The sequence below is a fragment of the Bos grunniens genome, chromosome 15 (genome assembly GCF_055505025.1).
Source record: "Bos grunniens cultivar Pamir isolate PY7600 chromosome 15, Bosgru_T2T1.0, whole genome shotgun sequence".
Taxonomy (NCBI): Eukaryota; Metazoa; Chordata; class Mammalia; order Artiodactyla; family Bovidae; genus Bos; species Bos grunniens.
This window is the reverse complement of record NC_141179.1, coordinates 32,981,890-33,003,600: the sequence shown is the minus strand read 5'-3', so window position 1 is coordinate 33,003,600 and position 21,711 is coordinate 32,981,890. Positions and strand designations below refer to the sequence as shown.

The window sequence follows — 21,711 nt, the reverse complement described above, 5'->3', positions numbered from 1 at the left end:
ACGGATACGTCAGGAATACACCTTCAGACACAGAAGTGCATGCAGAACACCAGCTGAGAGGGGACAGGTGTAACTGACCAGAGGAACAGAATATATAGTGATAGTGACAGTGAAATCACTCAGTCGTGTCCAATTCTTTGCGACCCCATGGACAGTAGCCAACCAAGCTCCTCCATCTATGGAATTTTCCAGGCAAGAATACTGGAGTGGGCTGCCATTTCCTTCTCCAGGGGATCTTCCCGACTCAGGGATTGAACCCAGGTCTCCCACATTGTAGGCAGACACTTTACCGTCTGAGCCACCAGGGAAGGCCAAAGAATATATAGAACCACACAAAACTCGGTAGGATGAACTAGGGGGGAAAATAAGGGTGTTAGTAGGACTAGACCTGCCCTCGGCAGGTGGAGGAACTGAAGCAGGGGTCCGATCCCCACATTAGGGGCAATTGTCTGAGTCAGAAGAAAAACATTTAAGGCTGAGAGTGAATCAGCTGAGCTGTGGCAGCCTAGATGGAATGAGAATCAGACAGTCCTTGCTGCAGCCACACATACCCCGGACATGGATACAGGTCCCCTGGAAGGCGCAGTGGCTGGGAGCTGGAGTTTAGGGATTGTGGAGCAATCCCAGGGCAAGGGCTGCTGTTGACTGTGGAGAGACAGATGGAGAGGAGGTGAGGAAGGAGACTGTGGAGGGAAATGCCTGTGGAGGAAAGCTGGGCAGCCCTGGAAGCAAGGTGATACTGCTGAGTCACACTTAAGGGATGGAGCCATCACCATAGCCTCTTCCTCCCCACACACCAGCATCGGCAGCTGAACAATAGAGAGGCTGGCCCATCAAACACCTGATACACTGAACTACAGAGCAGGACCCCACCCAGGGTGCTCCTTTAAGTGACTGATATGCCAAACTACAGAGTAGGACCCCAGCCAGGGGGGCCCCTCTATGTGCCTGACACGTGGAACAACAGAGAAGGACCCCAGGCAAGGGAGGCTTTTAAGTGCCTGAATGGGCAGAGCTATGGAGAAAGACTGGTCAAAGAGGTCTTCTGATTGCCAGCTACAACAGGCTGGAGAAAAGACTCTTACAGGGCCATAACTCCTGTGGCGGAGGCAGTCCGTGTCCCTGCACACTTGGTGCTGCCAGGGTCCCTGCAAGCCAAGCAGCTGCACCACCTTCACATTCAACTCTCACTGGGGCAGAGCTGCCACAGGCAAAAAGTCTTGCATCTATGTGCATAGAGTCACACACAAGCACACCGTAGAGTTAGTAAAGTAAAGTAGAAAACATGCATACTGAGAAAGCAGAGAGGCTAGAGCTCTGAGTGTTCTTACCTCGTCCTGAAGATCCCAGACAAGCCCCCAAGGTGATAGCTTATGGTGAATGGTGTTGGGTTCGTGATCTCCAAAGAAGATTTAACTCTGGACCAGGGACCAGGCTTGATCTCTCAAGAGCTTTTGTGTAGCAGAGTTTTATTAAAGTAAAAAAGCGACAGAGAAAGCTTATGACATAGACATCAGAAGGGGGATGGAGAGTGCCCCCCTGCTAATCTTTAGCAAGGAGTTATGTACTTTTTAAATTCGTTATTATAATAAATCAAAAGAACGTGTCAAGATTGTAAAGATCTTACTAAACCCACTCCCATAATTTACATTTTAAGATAACAGGATTAGCCAGAAGGTTCTTAGCAAGGAGAAACTGTCCTCAAGTAGGATACATTGTTGTTATATAATCCCTAGTGCAGAGTTTAAACTGAGTTGTTTGTTGTATAATCATCAGTTCCAGGCTTAAAGAAAAAATGTTTTATGTGACTAAGACTAAGGAATGTAGAGAAAAAAAAAAGTTTGTCGTTTCCTCCTCGAGAATTCCAGACCCCAATCTCCTCTTCGAGAGCCCCAGAGCCCTCTCTCCTCGAGGACCCCAGACTTCTTATCAACCTGCCTAGGAACTGACTCTCAGTAGTGTAGCAGTGTCTGACTCTTTGCGACCCTATAGACTGTGGCCTGCCAGGTTTCTCTGTCAGGGAGGGTGTTTTCCAGGCAAGCATACTGGAGCATATTGGCCAATACTGGTTGGCATACCCTTCTAGAGCACTATATTTCCTGCTGCCCTAACCGCCACTTCCCCTGAGTACCTGGTGCTGCCAGAACCCCTGCAACCCAAGCAGCTGCACCACCTCCACCCCTGGCCCGCACAGGGGCAAACCCAAGTCCTCCAGGGCAGCCTCAGGAGCAAACCCCAGTGGACGACCCACATGCAGAGGTAGAAATAAAACCACAATTGAAACCCAGGGGCAGTGTGGCTAAGGAAGAAGACCCAAAACCTTCCCACCAGCTGTACAAACTACAGATTAAATCCACACAATCAACTAGGCAGACTCTGTGTCTGTGCAATATATAAAAGGTCATTGAGAGCTCCCACAAAAGAAAATGCACTAGCTTTGATAGCTGTGGACATTGGAGATAAGAACACACAGGAGTAGGACCAGATTAGAATCTGAGCTTCCCCCATAGCAGGTCCAGAGATCAGCACAGCGTTAGAGGGCATCCTAGGGAGGTGAGGTGGACTGTGACTCCAAGCGAGGGAAAGACTCTGACAGCAGTGACTCAAGAAAAACAGTTATTATTCTTATGTTTTGACTTGTTCTGTAGATTCTTTTGGACTTTTTTCTTTTTTTTCCTCCCCCCGCCCCTACCCCGGTTGTAGTTGTCATTTTTGTTAGCACTATGAAATCTAATTAAGCTTTTGAGCTTTTTTTTTTTCCTCAGTCACATTTTTTATTGTTGTTATAAACCTCTGCCTCTACGTTGGGCTTTTGCAATTCTGTGGAGTTCCCCTCCCCCTTTTTTTACTTTTCTCTTTTTTCAATTTTAATTTTTTAAACCTATTATTATTTTTTATTTTATTCCTTTGTTTGCTTTTCCTACTGTTCTTTTCCCCTTGCAGATAATCTTTAATGTATATAAATCTTCTTTATCTACCTCTATTTAACTTTTCATATCTATTCTTTCTTTCCTTTCCTCTCAAAATATGTTAGTTTTCATTGCTTTATTCCCCAATTGGCACCTTGCTTTCGTTTTGTTTTCCATTTTGTGCTTTAGTTAGTTTTGTTCTAGTAGATATAATTTTGGGTTTCCTTTGTTCACTGGGTCAATCCATTGTACTTTATTTTTGTTGGACTGTTTTGATTTTGCTTATGGATGTATATGTATATGTGTATATTCAATCACTGGAGAAGGCAATGGCACCCCACTCCAGTACTCTTGCCTGGAAAAATCCCATGGACGGAGGAGCCTGATGGGCTGCGGTCCATGGGGTCGCTAAGAGTCGGACACGGCTGAGCGACTTTTTTCACTTTTCACTTTCCTGCATTGGAGAAGGAAATGGCAACCCACTCCAGTGTTCTTGCCTGGAGAATCCCAGGGACCGGGGAGCCTGGTGGGCTGCCGTCTCTGGGGTTGCACAGAGTCGGACACGATTGAAGTGACTTAGCAGCATATTCAATCACACTTTTTATTGTTGTTATAAACCGCTGCCTCTACATTGGGCTTTTGCAGTTCTGCAGTTTTCCTCCCCCTCCCCCCACCCCTTTTCTTTCTTCTTCCATTTTTTCACTTTTTTTTATAATTTTAATTTTTAATTTTTTTAAACGTATTATATATTTTCTACATTTATTCCTTTGTCTGCCTCCCCTACTCTTCTTTTCCCCTTGTAGTTAATCTTTAATGTATATAAATCTTCATCTACCTTTATTTAACTTTGCATATCTAGTCTGTCTGTCTTTTCTCTCCTCTCAACATATTTGTTAATTTTGTTTTCATTGCTTTATTCCCCCCTTGGTACCTCGCTTTAGTTTTGTTTTCCAATTTGTACTTTAGTTAATTTTGTTCTTAACTGGTAAATATACAATCCTACCTCAAGAAACAAGAAAAACATTGAATAGACAACCTAACTTTACACCTAAAACAACTGGAAAAAGAAGAACAGAAAAACCCCAAAATTAGTAGAAGGAAAGAAATCATAAAGATCTGAGCAGAAATAAATGAAAAAGAAATGAAAAACAATAGTGAAGATTAATAAAACTAAAAGCTGTTTCTTTGAGAAGATAAACAAAATTGACAAACCTTTGACCAGACTCATCAAGAAAAAGAGAGAGAAGAATCAAATCAACAAAATTAAAAATGAAAAAGGAGAAGTTACAACAGACAATGCAGAAATACAAAGGATTATAAGAGACTTATGAACAACTACATGGCAATAAAATGGATAACCTGGAAGAAATGGACAGATTCTTAGAAAAGTTCAATCTTCCAAGACTGAACCAGGAAGAAATAGAAATTATGAACAACCTAATTACAGGCACTAAAATTGAAGCTGCGATCAAAAATCTCCCAAAAAACAAAAGCCCAGAACCAGATGGCTTCACAGGAGAATTCTATCAAGCATTTAGAGAAGAGATAATCCCTATCCTTCTAAAACCCTTTCAAAAAATTGCAGAGGAAGGAACACTTCCAAACTCATTCTACAAGGCCGCCATCACCCTGATACCAAAACCAGACAAAGACAACACAAAAAAACAAAACTACAGGCCAATATCACTAATGAACATACATGCAAAAATCCTCAACACATTTTAGCAAACAGAGTTCAGCAACACATCAAAAACCTCATACACCATGATCAAGTTGGGTTTTTTCCAGGAATGCAAGGATTCTTCAATATATGCAAATCAATCAATGTGATACACCATATTAACAAACTGAAAGATAAAAACCATATGATAATCTCAATAGATACAGAAAAAGCCTTTCACAAAAATCAGTACCCATTTATGATTAAAACTCTTCAAAAAAAAAGTGTATAAAAGGAACTTACTTCAACATAGTAAAGGCATTATATGATAAGCCTACAGCAAACATCATTGTCAATGGTGAAAAACTGAAAACATTTCCCCTAAGATCAGGAACAAGACAAGGGTGTCCACTTTCACCACTATTATTCAACATAGTTCTGGAAGTCCTAGCTACAGCAATCAGAGAAGAAAAAGAAATAAAAGGAATCCAGATCAGAAAAGAAGAAGTAAAGTTCTCACTGTTTGCAGATGACATGATACTGTACATAGAAAACCCTAAAGATAGTATCAAAAATTGCTAGAGCTAATCAGTGAATTTAGCAAAGTTGCAGGATACAAAATCAATACACAGAAATCCCTTGCATTTATATATACTAACAATGAAAAATCAGAAAGAGAAATTAAGGAATCAATCCTATTCACCTCTGCAACAAAAAGAATTAATTATCTAGGAATAAACTTACCTAAGGAGACAAACTGTACACAGAAAATTATAAAACACTAATAAAAGATATCAAAGATGGCATAAACAGATGGAGAGATACTCCATGTTCCTGGGTAGGAAGAATCAACATTGTGAAAATGACTATATTACCAAATTCAATCTACAGATTCAATGTGATCCCTATCAAATTTCCAATAGCATTTTTCACAGAACTAGAGCAAAAAATTTCACAATTCATATGGAAACACAAAAGACCTCAAATAGCCAAATCAGTCTTGAGAAAGAAGAATGAAGCTGGAGGAATCAACCATCCTGACTTCAGATTACACCACAAAGCTACAGTCATCAAGACAGTATGGTACTGGCACAAAAACAGAAATATAGACCAATGGAACAAGATAGAAAGCCCAGAAATAAACCCATGCACCAATGGGTACCTTATTTTTGACAAAGGAGGCAAGAATACACAATGGGGCAAAGACAGCCTCTTTAATAAATGGTGCTGGGAAGAGTGGACAGCTACATGTAAAAGAATGAAATTAGCACACTTTCTAACACCATACACAAAGATAAACTCAAAATGGATTAGAGACATAAATATAAGACCAGAAACTATAAAACTCTTAGAGGAAAACATAGCAGAACACTCAATGAGATAAATCAAAGCAAGATCCTCTATGACTCACCTCCTAGAGTAATGGAAATAAAAACAAAAGTAAACAAGTGGGACCTGATTAAACTTAAAAGCTTTTGCACAGCAAAGGAAACTATAAGCAAGGTGAAAAGACAACCCTCAGAATGGGAGAAAATACTAGCAAATAAAACAACTGACAAAGGATTAATTTCCAAAATATACAAGCAGCTCATACAACTAAATGCCAGAAAAACAAACAACCCAACCCCAAAGTGGGAAAAAGACCTAAACAGACATTTCTCCAAAGAAGACATATAGATGGATAACAAACACATGAAAAGATGCTCAACATTGCTCATTATTAGAGAAATGCAAATCAAAACTACAACGAGATATCACCTCACACCGGTCAGAAAGGCTATCATCAAAAAGTCTACAAACAATAAATGCTGGAGATGTTGTGGAGAAAAGAGAACACTCTTGCACTGTTGGTGGGAATGTAAACTGATACAGCCACTATGGAAGACAGTATGGAGATTCCTTAAAATCTAGGAATAAAACCACCATATGACCCAGCAATCCCACTCCTAGGCATATACCCTGAGCAAACCAAAATTGGAAAAGACACATGTATCCCATTGTTCATTGCAGCACTATTTACAATAGCTAGAACATGGAAGCAACCTAGATGTCCATCAACAGATGAATGGATAAAGAAGCTGTGGTACATATACAGTGGGATACTGTGTAATCGAGCATAACAAGAAATGCATTTGAGTCAGTTCTGATGAGGTGGATGAACCTAGAACCTGTTATACAGAGTGAAGTGAGTCAGAAAGAGAAAGGTAAATATCGTATTCTAACGTGTATATATAGAATCTAGAAAAATGATACTGAAGAATATACTTACAGGGCAGCAATGGAGAAACAGACATAGAGAATAGACTTATGGACATGGGGAGAGGGGAGGAGAGGGTGAGATGGATGGAAAGAGTAACATGGAAACTTACATCACCATACGTAAAATAGATAAGCCAACGGGAATTTGCTGTATGGCTCAGGAAACTCAAACAGGGGCTCTATATCAACCTAGAGGGGTGGGATGGGGAGAGAGATGGGAGGGAGGTTCAAAATGGAGGGGATATATGTATACCTATGGCTGATTCATGTTGAGGTTTGACAGAAAACAACAAAATTCTATAAAGCAGTTATCCTTCAATTAAAAAATTAATTAATTTTTAAAAGTTAAAGGCCAAAAAGAAAAAAAGAATCTACCTGCAATGTGGGAGACCTGGGTTTAATCCCTGGGTTGGGAAGATTCCTTGGAGAATGGAAAGGCTACCCACTCCAGTATTCTGGCATGGAGAATTCCATGGACTACAGTCCATGGGGTCACAAAGAGCTGGAAACAACTTTGTGACTTTCACACGATGACCAAGAGGGGTATAGCCCAGAAATCCAAGATCGATTTAGTATTGAATAATCAGCCAGTATAATCCAGCATTTAATACTCTATAAAGGAGAAAAATAATATGATTGTATCAGTTGATTCAGAAAAAAGCATTTGAGAAATTTTAATAACATTCATTATAAAAACTCTCACAAAAGTAGGAATAGAATAGAACTTTCTCAATCTGATAAAGACTTGATGTTAACCTGAAATTAATATCATACTTAATGGTGAGAGAATGCTTTCACCAATTATGATCAACTATAAAGTCTGTTCTCATCACTTCTATTTAACATAGTACTAAAAGTTTTAGCCAGTACAGTCAAGCAGGAAAAGGAAATGAAAGGAAGGAAGAAATAATATTTTTTTCTATTTTCAGATGACATGATTTCCTACATAGAAAACTCCAATAATCTACCAAAAAAACCAAAAAAAACCAACTCACAGAACTAAAGAGTTTCATAAAGTCACAGGGCCAAGGTCAACACACAAATTCAACATATTTAGATATTAACATGGGCTTCCATGTTAATGGAAGTGGCTCAGCTGGTAAAGAATCCTATCTTGGCAATGAAAAATTGGAAAATAAAATTTAAAATATCAAACAATTACAGTCACCACCAGATGAAATATGAAGTTATAAATCTAGTAAAACATATGTAGAATCTCTAAGTTAAAACCTAGAAAATGCTAAATGAAAGAAGTCAATAAATATTTAAATAAATGAAAAGTTTCACTATATTCAGCGATGAGAAGACTCAACATAATAAACGTATCAATTTTCCCTAAATTTATCTATGGACTTAACACAATTTCTATCAAAGATCCAGAAGATATAAATAAGCTGATGCTAAAATTTATATAAAAGATAGCCTGGAAAATCTCATGGACGGAGGAGCCTGGTGGGCTGTAGTCCATGGGGTCACTAAGAGTCAGACACGACTGAGTGACTTCCCTTTCACTTTTCACTTTCATGCATTGGAGAAGGACATGGCAACCCACTCCAGTGTTCTTGCCTGGAGAATCCCAGGGACAGGGGAGCCTGGTGGGCTGCTGTCTCTGGGGTCGCACAGAGTCAGATACAACTCAAGTGACAGCAACAGCAAACAAACTACAACAACAAAAGCAATATTTAAGAGTGAATACAGAGGAATAACATGACCTGATTTTGACTTAATATGTAGATAAAATAATCAAAACAGTGTGGTATTGGCAAAGGGATAGTCACATAGATTAATGGAGCAAAGTAAAGAATCCAAATTAGACCCACACTTACATGGCCAACTAGTTTTTAACAAAATGCAAAAGCATTTCAATAAAGGAAGGATACATTTTCAGTAAATGTTGGAATAGTTAAACATTCATAGGCAAAACAAAACATTCACACCTTATGCAGAAATTACTCAAAATGGATCATTTATCTACGTGCAACACCTAAAACTATAACACTTTTAGAGAGAAACACTGAAGAAAATCTTTATGATGAAGGATTAGGCAAAGACTTCTTAGACATAATACCAAAACCATGACCCATAAAAGAAGTCAATAAATTGGACTTCATCAAAATTTAAAATATTTGCTCTTTGGAAGACCTCTTAAGAGTATGAAAAAACAAATCATAAATAAGAAGAAAATATTTACAAATCATATGTCTAACAATGGTTTCCAGGATATATAAATAATGAACACACTCATATAACCATTGTCTAGATCAATAAATCAAACATGACTAGTATCCAGAATTTCTTGTTATGCTTTGTCTGAATCACTGGTGTTTTCTTCAAAGATTACTCTCATTATAGAGATGAGAAAACTCTAGCTCAGAAAGGTGGAGAAATTTGCCTAAGCACACATAACATAAATGGTAGAGCTGGTGTTCAAATCTGAGTCTCCTAAAGACTGAGCATTTTTTTCATGTTAGGGATCTTTCTCCTATTATTAGCTGCATATTCATACTTCATGTCTTCCCAAAGTTAATGCCAATTGTTCACTTATATTGACATTTTAGGGATTAGCAAATGGAGTAGGTGACTTCATTTGGTCTCCTTGCCATATACAGAAACTTTAACTGCATTCATTTATTCATTCATTCACTACCATATGCTCTGAGAGGGATAAAGAATTAAACATAGCCCCTATCCATCAAGAAAGTAATTGCAAAAACGGCTGACTTTAATATAAAGCAGAATGATGTGAGTACTAAATTAAAATATGAACTCACCTCACTGCCCTTCAATTTCTCCTACACATGGCCAACAAAGTAATCTTTCCTCCCAAATAACTTTATTCTCTTCCCATCACATACTGCCTACAGGATAAATTCCACATTCCTTTGTCTGGCATCTGACTTCTGCAGAACTCCACAGGTAGAATCCTCACCCCCTGTAGTGTTGAAACAAGATATACCTGGGCTTGAATGCCATGTCTATCCCTCACTAAATGTCTGGGCTTTGAGCAAATGATTTATCCACTCTCAATTTCAGTGTCCATATTTATAACCAGAGATAACTATCTTCACAGAGTCTGTAAGCTAAAAGGAGATAATATACACAATGCCCTTTGCCCAGTGCTTGGCACATAGTATTTTGTGAGTGGTAACCATTAGATATCGAATCATTTTGAGCTGCTTATCATTCTCCAAATCCAATGTTATCCAACTATTATTGGGTTGGCCAAAAAGTCATTCAAGTTTTTCCGTAGCAAAACGAACAAATTTTTTGGCCAACAAATTCTTTTCTTTGGCATGGTCTGCTCAGCCTCTGTCTCTCATCATTTTCTGTTTGGTTAATTTCTACCTAAAATAGAAACCTTTGAGTTTTGATGTCCCCAGTGAGGAGATTCAGGAGAGATGCTCCCTATTTAAGAGAAGGAAGAGAGTTTTCTAAGATCTCAAGTACAGAGCTGGACCTCATGGTGTCCTACTGAGGTTTCTATTTAGTGTGAGCTCTAAAAAATAACCAGATAATACAACTTCAAAAAAAAAAAAGGTAGACGTCTATGTACACCCACATCTGGAAAGAAAAGGCACAGGCTCTCCTCGATGCAAGAATTAAGCTGGTATTTGTATTATGGTGATTGGCTTTACCTTCTCATTTTGCATAATCTCTTTTTCAATGCTGAGAAGTGTAATTTCCCTTCAGTTCATAGAATAGTACTTGGAGAAGACAGAGAGGAAGTCTCTGCATTTTGTGAAAGAGAAAATTACCGGCACCCCTTTTGTTCCCTTAGGCAGGATTTGGATGGATTACTCATACTTAAAAAGGAAGGCGGCTTTTAACCTTAAAAAGAAAAAAGAAGAAGAAGAAGAAGAAAAGAAAAAGAAAAACTCCTTGCATTAACACAGTGCATTGACATGCTACTAAATCTGAGGAATTTTGAAGGATAAATTCCCAGACTTTATCCAAAACATGAAACAAATTCTTCAAACACGAGCTGCCAAGCTCATCAGCTTGTTCAGATCCCTGCAACTTTGGTCTCACCAAACTGCTCGCTTAGCCCCTTGATTGGCTGATTTAACCCCTCCAGCCTGATTGGGGTGGTGGGCATGGGGGCTCCTGGAGGGAGACTGTTCACCAAGCTCAGAGCCTTGGCCCCTTTTGGAAGATCAGACTTCTGGAATCGATTTGGGTCCAGAATTGCATTACCCAAGGAATGTGGAGTATGCACAGTCCTTGATGACTTGTGAACCACACTTCCTGAAGCTGGCCACCAGCCAGAGCTAAGGCCATCAGCATTTTGAAAATGAATTCTTTCTGAGACAAAGAACAATCCACACGATTTCTGAAATCACTGAAGTAGAAAGCTTGCCTGTCAGTAACATAAAACCTGGCTGACGTTTAGACTCCTTTGTGTTTTTTAGGGGATGAGGGGATCAGATGTCACCCCAAAATGTCTTTTCCTTTCGACAGGCAGGCATTGCAAGGCATTACATAGCCTGGGATTGTATCTTGCTGACACTTAACTGCTCTACTCAAAGATTGTTTCTCTGTCCAAAACATTGCCCACTAACTGCTCAAAGGACTCAACAGGCAGCACTAAGTGTGGTAAGGAAAGACAAAGAAATGTGATGATTCTCTCTAAGAACTTAAAGTCTAGGGGCAAGAGGAGCCAAGGATATGTGAAGGATGCTTCAAAGTCCAAAGAAAGCAATGGTTTGGAGGGGTATCCTGCAGAAGTTTTGTAGGAAAGGGTGCATTGTGGAGACACGACTAGAAACAAGGAGAACATTCCAGCTATTGAGGAAAGATGGAGATGCAGACTCAGAAGTGGAAGTCAACAAAATTAGCTATCGGTGTGCAGCTGGAGTGGAGAAATCCTAGCCTGGGATTATGGCAAGATACGCACAGGAGAGGAGGAGGTGGTGGTGGAAAGAGACACATGTGGGGGTTTAACCTTGCTTTATTTTTGCAAGTAGATGATAATTATGGTTATTTTCTTACTCTCTACTTAGGCAAGGAGTATTTTCACCTGATGTCTTTCTGACTATCTTATTTCATTTCTCTCTCGTTTGGATCATTTCCTTCAAAGTCAAAGTTACATCCCCTGAAAATGTGCTCTTGACCCATAAAAATCACATTGGATCTCAAATTCTACAATATAAGTCACCACACTAAGTAGTTCTCCTTTATGCAAGGGGAGAAGGCGATCTTTTTGAATCAGGAGATGCATGCATGGGGCAGTCCCAACAGTTGTATAATTGATTATCTAACACTCTTCAGGCATATCTGACACATTTACCCCCCCATTAACCAAATTTTGGCAACTTAGATGGTAATAATGATGATACTTTATCATCAATACACATTTTCACATGTATTTCCTATTGAATTCCCCTTTCTGTCTATGAAGAGGGCTAAGAAAAATCTACCTGAAATGTAAATATTTTCTATTCCTTAGTGTCAGAATTACAAATCTATTCATAGCCAACTCATCATATCAGTAATAAAAAGTAACATTCTCAAAGCATATTGAGATGTTAGTGAAGCCACTGTCTCCCAGCAAACCCCTAATATTGATCCCAATGAACTGCTGCTGCTGCTGCTGCTGCTGCTGCTAAGTCGCTTCAGTCGTGTCTGACTCTGTGCGACCCCATAGACGGCAGCCCACCAGGCTTCCTGTCCCTGGGTATCTCCAGGCAAGAACACTGGAGTGGGTTACCATTTCCTTCTCCAATGCAGGAAAGAGAAAAGTGAAAGTGAAGTCGCCCAGTCGTGTCCGACTCTTAGCGACCCCATGGACTGCAGCCTACCAGGCTCCTCCGTCCATGGGATTTTCCAGGCAAGAGTACTGGAGTGGGGTGCCATTGCCTTCTCCGATCCCAATGAATTGGATCACACCAATTACAAGGGGTTCCCTTATAGCTCAGTTGGTAAAGAATCTGCCTGCAATGCAGGAGACCTCGGTTCGATTCCTGGGTTGGAAAGATCCTCTAGAGAAGGGATAGGCTACCCTCTCCAGTATTCTGGCCTGGAGAATTCCATGGATTATAGTCCATTGGGTCGCAAAGAGGCAGATGTGACTGAGCAGCTTTCACGTCACCAAATTACAAGGGGGAGCTTCCCAGGTGGTGCGGTGGTAAAGAACCCACCCGCCAATGCAGGAAACTCAAGAGACTTGAGTTTGATCCCTGGGTCAGGAAGATCCCCTGAAGGAGGGCATGGCAACCCACACCAGTATTCTTGCCTGGAAAATTCCATGGAGTGTGGTAGGCTATAGTCCACGGGGTTGCAAAGAGTTGGACACGACTTAGTGAGTGAGCATGCACAGAATTTCAAGGGAAACCAGGGCCAGCCTGACAGAATCATTCCAAGTTGAATTAATCTTTCAGGAGTTTCAAAATTTCTGCTTCTTAAAATAACACAAGAACTGTTATTTTTTTTTTTAAACCCTGTTTCTAGACAGAGTTTAACCAATGAAATTAAGTTAGCTTGAGTATACATTCTTTGAGGCTATGCAAAGTGTCTAGCATGGTCCTTTGGTGAACAAACTAGGGAATAGGTAAATGAATGATGGCTTATTTTATTTTTTAAATGAAGCTTTTTTTCATTAGTCAGGGATGGGCCAAACAATATGAACTGGTTGGAGATGGTAGTAAACAAAACTGGTTAAATCACTCAGTGTATCTTAAGGTGGTATTAAGCAGAGTGTTGTAGAAAATCGTTAACCCACTGGATCAGAAATTGAGGTAATTGTAATTGTTATCATCATGGACTACTGCCAACTGATTCAACTAACTTCCCACTGAGCAGTGTATCTATGGTTTTCGAGAGACCCCAACATTTCACAACATGTCTCCCCAGCAGGGAAGTCACCTTAAAGATAATCTGATCTAGGTCACGTGTTTAGAAGGAAAAAACAAAGGCCAAGGGAAGTGCTATAACTTGCCCAAAGTCACATGTTTACTACTGAGCATGAAAGGTCTTCTCCTTCTATAATAATAATAATAATAATACTCCTTCAACTGCTCCAGGGCTCCATGCTATGGGCTCACGGGAAGGAAGAAGAGCCAGGTCAAGGGGAATCAAGGAGCCCAGGATGCTGAACCCAAAAGGTCTACTGAGGAGGGCTGAGCTGGCTGTTGCTTTAGAAACAATTGAGCAGTTACTGAGGAATGTTAAACTGGGATGCACAAAGCCAAGAGACTGTCCAGGTGAAGTAAAATGCAAGAAAAGCCTTGTTGGTGAAAACATGGAGAGGGAACATCACTGGAATCCATTCAGTAACCTCCACTGCTGCAAAGATCTGCCCAAATGCAGCAACATCAGAGGAATTCGAGTTTCTTCTGCAGTTTGTGGAAGAAGGATAAAGTGGCTCATGAGAGTTTCATAGCTGACATGACTGAGTGACACGCCATGATTTCCAGGGCTGCCAGAGCAAAAATAAAACCGAGGACCGCAAAGAAATGACAGGGTGCTCAGATCCAAGCAGAACAAAAGGGCAGAGAATTGCCAGGAGTTGTTTAAAAGAAAAATATCTTCACCCTAATGTCAAGGATATAAAATCACACACAAAAAAGAAAAGAAACTGTGTTAAGATTTATCTTGACACGTTACCATGGCAGATAAAGGCAAGGCAGCAAAGAGTGCTGTGTAGGAGAGGATTAAACAGTTTTCATAGCGTGAAAAAATGGGACTGAGTGGAATGTGAGGGAAAGGTTTCCATCTCAGGCCAGAGTTTGGGAGAGAGAATCTCTCTGTAACCCGCAGGGAGGAAGCAACATTCCAGGGGCTAGGGTCAGTGGAACCCTGGGATGAGAAGGATTTCTCCCCCAGTTTTTTTTTTCCTTGAAGCCTTGGCTTCCAGAATTTCATCCACTCTTGGACTTGCAACACCACTTCTCCTGAATCATCATCTCTTCCCAGTCTCACTTTGTAACCAGCATACAGTTAAAGGAGCAATTCCTTGGCACAGTTCATCAGCTTTGTCTGTCCAAGGCTGAAGACTCACTTCAAGACCAAAGGCATTATGAAGTTGCTGACAACTCTACCTATGAGTGCTAGTCCTTGGCGTTCCTGAGAAACCATAACATAATACTACTGATGGTGACATATATGATCCAGCATATGCCCACTCCTGGGCATGTATCCAGAGAAAACCACAATTCAAAAGATACATGCACCCCAATATTTATTGCAGCACTATCTACAGTAGTCAAGACAGGGAAGCATCCTAAATGTCCATCGATGGAGGAATGGATAAAAAAGATGTGGTACGTATATACAATGGAATATTACTCAGCCATAAAAAAGAAGCAACTCATTTATAGCAACATGGGTAGACCTACAGATTATCATACTAAAAGTGTAAGTCAGACTGAGAAAGACATTTCACACGATATCAAAGATGTCATATGATATCATTTACATGTAGAATCTAAAAATATGTTGCAAATGAACTTATCTACAAAATGTAAATAGACTCACAGACTCTGGAAACAAACTTATGGTTACCAAATGGGGACAATTGGGGGCAGGGATAAATTAGGTGTTTGAGATTAGCATATACACACTACTATATATTAAATAATCAACAAAGACCTACTGTATAGCACAGAGAACTGTACTCAATATTCTGTAATATCTTAAATGGGAAAAGAATCTGAAAGAAATGGATGGATGTATATATTTTGCTGCACACCTGAAACTAATACACATTGAAATCAACTATACTCTAACATAAAATAAAAATTAAATTTAAAAAATGGTGACCAAATCATTTGAGATTATTAAGGAGGAAATACATCTATTTCCAAAGTTAGTCACTCGAAGAGGGAGAAGACAAGAGTTTCTCCTAGTCAGCAATTACTGATGTTGTCCTCCCACAAAAAAAAGGTTTTTTTAGTTCTTTGGGAAGTGTTAGCTTCCAACTCTTGAGAATGGAGCAGAGGTATGCAAAGTAACACCAGCCCAGTGGCATTAGTTTCATTTCCATTCTCTCCAATACCAATGAATAGTTTCTTGGCTGAAAGAAGTCAGTTTTCAAATTCCCCCAATGAAAAATTTTCTGAATGTGACTTCTGAATACACATTAATGTTGACAAGTTGGACTGCCTGGCCTATTGTTAGTTTAAAGCTGATGAACTGGCCCACCCCTTACACTGTCAGTGCGAAATAAAAAACAGACTAACACTTATTCTTGAAGTGAAAGTCGCTCAGTCGTGTCCAACTCTTTGTGACCCCTGGACTATACAGTCCATGGAATTCTCCAGGCCAGAATATTAGAGTGGGAAGCCTTTCCCTTCTCCAGAAGATCTTCCCAACTCAGAGAGCAAACCCAGGTCTCCCACATTGCAGGCAGATTCTTTACCAGCTGAACCACAAGGGAAGCCTAACAATACTGGAGTGGTTAGCCTATGCCTTCTCCAGTGAATCTTCCCGACCCAGGAATCGAACTGGGAGTCTCCTGCATTGCAGGTGGATTCTTTGCCAACTGAGCTATGGGGAAAGCTCATGTTCTTAGAAAGAGCCAATTTTCTGACTCTGGTAAGTGACTAACATGGAAGACCCCAAATATATCACATTTGCCCTGAAATTTTGATAATACCAAATGATGTCCCCAAGAGATGTTCAAAGAAGAAAGGAAAAATAGAGATGTCACAGATGCTGCCTAGAACAAAGCTGAAAGCCAACATTTCAAGCATTGTCACCTCTTAGGAAGGTTATTCGTTGTTTTTTTTTTTTAAACTGTCACTGATCACTTATTTTGTGCCAGGTGATATGAAGATAATGAATGTTATTTTTGCCTCAAGAAGTTCATAGTGTGAAGAAGAAGATGGTAAAGTAACCAGACAATTCTAATTCAGAACTGAGTACTTGCCCCACCACAACCCAACACTCCCTCAAATCATTGGACAAATTCTCAGTTCAGGAATCAGCTCACACCAGCTCCTTGAACAGTTGGATCTGCAACTGGAAACCACAAGATTAGGGATGAAATTTCGTTCAGACGTCTCTGTAACAGCTACTCAAGCCATCACCAGACCCCAGAAGAAGGCTGGAGCTGCATTGGAGAGTCTGCTGCCAAAGCTGCTTGCTGACTTCGTCTGTGTCATCGGCACTAACATCACACCTCCTCAGCATCTCGGGGCAGAGCCCAGTTCTGACATTTTCACACTCAGAGCCAGTCAGACACAGAAACTAATGTTTGTGTTGCTGACATGTCATCCTCTTTCATCCCTCTGACATCAGCCAGTCTGCTGTGTCTTTCCTCCAACAACCCTCATTGTGGATCACCAGGCGCTTAAAAAACAAGACAGGAAGTAACGCTTGCGTCATAGAGACCATCCACAGGAGATGAGTAATTTGTGGGGTAATACTAGGTGTTCTAAGTGTCCTCATCCCATCCTCTCCTGCTTTCAAGTTTCTCAGCCCATGTATTTGATTCCCCCACACCCTTTGGCTGAAGAAGAGAATCCTGGAGAAGCTGGCTTTCTGCTCCTTTCAAGGACATGTCAGCCTTTGCCTCCAACCTGCTAGCCCTTCATTCAGGAAGTCATTACTTTGCTTCGTTGTCTCCCATTAGAAGTTTCCCCTCACAGGTTCCTTCTCAAGGTAATCACCTCAGATGCCTGAAAGACACTCTAGACACTTGGAAATGTTTGAATACTGAGTGCAAAGACCCAAATCACAAGAGTCTCTTGAGAAGATACTCAAGAGAAGACATCTCTTAACTTCAAAGTATACAAAACACAGTTCTTCCTCTTCAAGTTAAAAATGCTTTCATACTTTACCCAATATGTGTACAATTTCTATAACTATTACAAAAAGAGCTCAAGTTTCATTCTCTTTTTGGATGCCATTTAAAACTTTTTCTTAACATAAAGATAAACAAGATCAATGATCCCACCCTTCAGAGATAGTTAACCATTACTCCGATTCTCTTTTCTTCCTATTACCCTGTAATTGGAAGCTGGAAACTTATGCTGAGGACAAAGGCCAATCAAGTACCTCAAGTTCCCACCCATCCCCTACCCCCACCCCCAAATAAAAGTTGAAATTGTTAGGAGTGAGGTACCTCCTCACAGTTCTCTGCCCCAATCATGTAACAGGCACACATACACACAAAAACATGCTGTATAGACTGGTGGGTGCATAAAAAGATTACTAACAGAAAGAAGGATTTGGGTTAGGAGTCAAAGAATTGACTAGAAATATGATTCACAAGCTTCATGGGGAGTGTGTGGCATTTTCTTATCCTTTCCTTTGAGATAGAAGACCTAGTTCTCCCACCAGGCCGGAGCAGGAAGAAGCTCCAAATGGCATGCATGGAGCAGGAAGGAAAAAAACAGTGCTTTGGGCGAAAGCTTTGCAATTGCTGGGGTGAAGGAAGATTGGAGATGAGCATTAAATTGGAAATTAAATTGAAATTTTAAAACAAATTAAATTCCCTGGATGGGACTGCACTTGCTAGTAACTGAAAATGAATAGGAGCAGTATCTGCCCAAGACATTGTGAAGAGGCAAAAAAGAGAAGTTTGAACATTTTCACATGAAGGGTTTTAATGCTCTTGAGGGAGCTTCTGCCCATAGAAAAGATTATTTTTGGTTTAAAAGGTTTGACTGATATTCAATTTACTTAACTTATAAATTCAAACACCCCATTAAGTGCAAATTACAAATCTTATAGTCATTTATATGTCTGATAAGTTTAACAATAATTTTTAAGGATCTATAAATAATGTTTGCTCCCACTCATGACTATAGTTAATTAAGCACTTTAAGTATGTTAAGCTAAACTTGTAGATGTAATATATTCTGATTCCTTTCTAATATTCAGTTCTGTGACTCCACAAACAGAACCTTTATGAGTACTAAATAATTCTTATGTATATTGAATAATTCTTATAATTTAAAAATATGGTGACCCTAAAATCTTCCTATATAGTCTAATACTTTGTATAACATTTCAACTCAAACCTGCAAGTCTAAATTAATTACTCAATCATATTATTCAAATTGAAGTTATAATGCAATGAATCTAAGAGATATGTTCTATAAAACATTTAAAGTATATGAAATATATTATGTATGCAGGTCCTTTATTATTACAAAATTATTAATATTATGGTTTTTAGTCTCTTAAATATTTCTTCATTTAATATTTTCCTAGGATTAAGAGATGGACCATCATTCAGGGAAGACAGCTATTTGAGTTTGCCTACCCATGAAGCAGGACACTGTAGCTAACCATGGTTCCTCATAACCAGAGATCCTGGCCGGGAAGAAGTCTTGCCACCATGGGTGTCACTGATAACGATTCTCAGGTACCGCAACTGTAACACAAAACCTGCCCTCCGAAGTGTTAGGAAAGCTTTTGAGTCTCTGACTACTCTCAGAAATGCACATCTTTCTTCTAAACTTGATTAGAATTTTCATTTTTCTCCCTCTCAATTGAGAAAATGTATTTTCATCTAAATCTAAAGGACCCTGTGCTCAATGGTACCCTTCAGATAAGTGAGCATGTTTTCTAATTGTTTAATGACTGAAAATGAAGAGTTAAAATCTTTCTAATTATAGACTTGCTGATTTCTCCTAGTAGTTCTGTCCATTTTTAATAATAAATGGAGGAAAATGAAAGCATTTATAGTTGTGTACCACCAAATACTACAGATGAGACAAAATGCTCCTAAAAAATTTATTGTCAGGAGCATTTGTCTCATGACTTTACTTTGAATTATTTATTTTTAATGTCTCTATGGTATCTACTTATATAACTAAACCACAATTATTTAATTATTCACCTTTAGTCAACCACTGTATTTCACAGTTTTTCCCTACAAACACTAACACTGTTGTGTGTTTGTATATAAATCTCTGCAAAATTCTCTGATTTTTTTGTTCAATAAGCAAATCTTGAAATGAGATTACTTGATCAAGGAATGTGAGCATATATGACTCTCAACAAGCACTGCCAAATCACCCTCCAGTGAGGTGGCTTCAGTTTCACTTGCCAGAAATAAGACCTGAGTTTCTGTTTAAATAATCTTTACCAGCACTGATTATTGTCACTGAAAAATATATGCACTTATTAGGAAAGTGAGAAAAAGAAATATTTTGTTGTTTTAATACCAATTTCTTTCATTATTATGAACTTGAACTTTTTATCTAAGCAATAAGCTGAGATAAGCAATTAGCTTATCTAATTGCTTATTCCAATGAGCAAGTAGCCATTGGAATTTCTCTCATAAATTATCTGTTCACTTCCTGTGCCATTTCTAAATGTGAATGTTTATCTTGTTCCTTACTACATTAACTTTACTAGTTAACTTACTGCAATGCTTTATAAAGCATATTGATGCGTTGGCTTTCACATAATTTGCAAATATTTTTATACTTTGTTTGCCTTTCAGACTGATTTACAATACTTGGTCACATATAGAGTTTTTTGGTCAAATATCCTTATTTTTTCCTTTATGGTTTCAAAAATGATGATCAATAATGATGATTATCAGAACAGTCACTATATAAATTATTACATCAATAATTTTTGAAGATCAAGAACAGACAAAAACAATCTTGAGAAAAGAACATTGACGGACCTATATTTCTTGATTCCATTACACCATTTAGGTATGACCTAAATCAAATCCCTTACTTTTATATAGTGAAAGTGACAAATAGATTCAGGCGATTAGATCTGATACAGAGTGCCTGAAGAACTAAGGAGGGAGGTTCATAACTTTGTACAGGAGGTAGTGATCAAAACCATCCCCAAGAAAAAGAAAAGCAAAGAGGCAAAATGGTTGTATGAAGAGGCCTTACAAATAGCTGAGAAAAGAAGAGAAGAGAAAGGCAAAGAGGAAAAGGAAAGATATACCCATCTGAACACAGAGTTCCGGAGATTAGTGAGGAAAGATGAGAAAGCCTTTTTGAGTGAACAATGCAAAGAAATGCAAAGAGGAAAACAATAGAATGGGAAACACTAGAGATCTCTTTAAGAAAATTAGAGATACCAAGGGAACATTTCATGCAAAGATAAAGGACAGAAAGCATATGGACCTAACAGAAGCAGAAGATGTTATGAAGTGGTGGCAAGAATACACAGAACTATACAGAAAAGGATCTTAATGATCCAGATAACCACAATGGTATGATCACTCACCTAGAGCCAGACATCTTCTAGTGTGAAGTCAAATGGGCCTTAGGAAGCATCACTACTAACAAAGCTAGTGGAGGTGATGGAATTCCAGCTGAGTTATTTCAAATCCTAAAAGATGATACTGTTAAAGTGCTGCATGCAATATACCAGCAAATTTGAAAAACTGAGCAGTGGTCACAGGACAGGAAAAGGTCAGTTTTCAATCCCATCCCAAAGAAAGGCAATGCCAAAGAATGTTGAAACTACTGTACAATTGTACTCATTTCACATGATAGCAAAGTAATGCTCAAAATCCTTCAAGCTAGGCTTCAACAGTATGTGAACCAAAAACTTCCAGACATTCAAGCTGGATTTAGAAAAGGCACAGGAATCAGAGACCAAATTGCCAGCACTGGATCATAGAAAAATCTAGAGAATTCCAGAAAAACATCTATTTCGGCTTCATTGACTACACTAAAGCCTTTGACTGTGTGGATCACAACAAACTGAAAAATTCTGAGAGATGGGACTACCACCTTACCTGTCTCCTGTGAAATCTGTATGCAGTCAAGAAGCAACAGTTAGAACCAGACATGGAACAATGGACTGGGAAAGGAGTTGGGAACAATTGGGAAAGAAATATGTCAAGGCTGTATATTGTCACCCTGCTTATTTAACTTATGTAAAGACTACACATGTGAAATGCCACGCTGGATGAATCACAAGCTGGAATCAAGATTGCCGGGAGAAATATCAATA

At 39.2% G+C, this 21,711-nt stretch overlaps 1 long non-coding RNA gene across 3 annotated transcripts in view; it reads right to left on the bottom strand.

Moving 5' to 3' along the window:
* The window catches only part of LOC147357621 (uncharacterized), a 109,367-nt gene that overhangs the window by 42,693 nt on the left and 44,963 nt on the right, over positions 1 to 21,711 (bottom strand). The window contains exons 2-3 of one of the 3 annotated variants that reach the window (XR_015141466.1): positions 7,204 to 7,440; positions 1,332 to 1,451 (exon numbers count right to left, since the gene is read on the bottom strand). The exons of 1 other annotated variant lie outside the window; for it this stretch is intronic. This is a non-coding gene — a long non-coding RNA (uncharacterized LOC147357621). The remainder of the gene's footprint in view (positions 1 to 1,331; positions 1,452 to 7,203; positions 7,441 to 21,711) is intronic. One more of the 3 variants, XR_015141467.1, reaches the window with a different exon arrangement.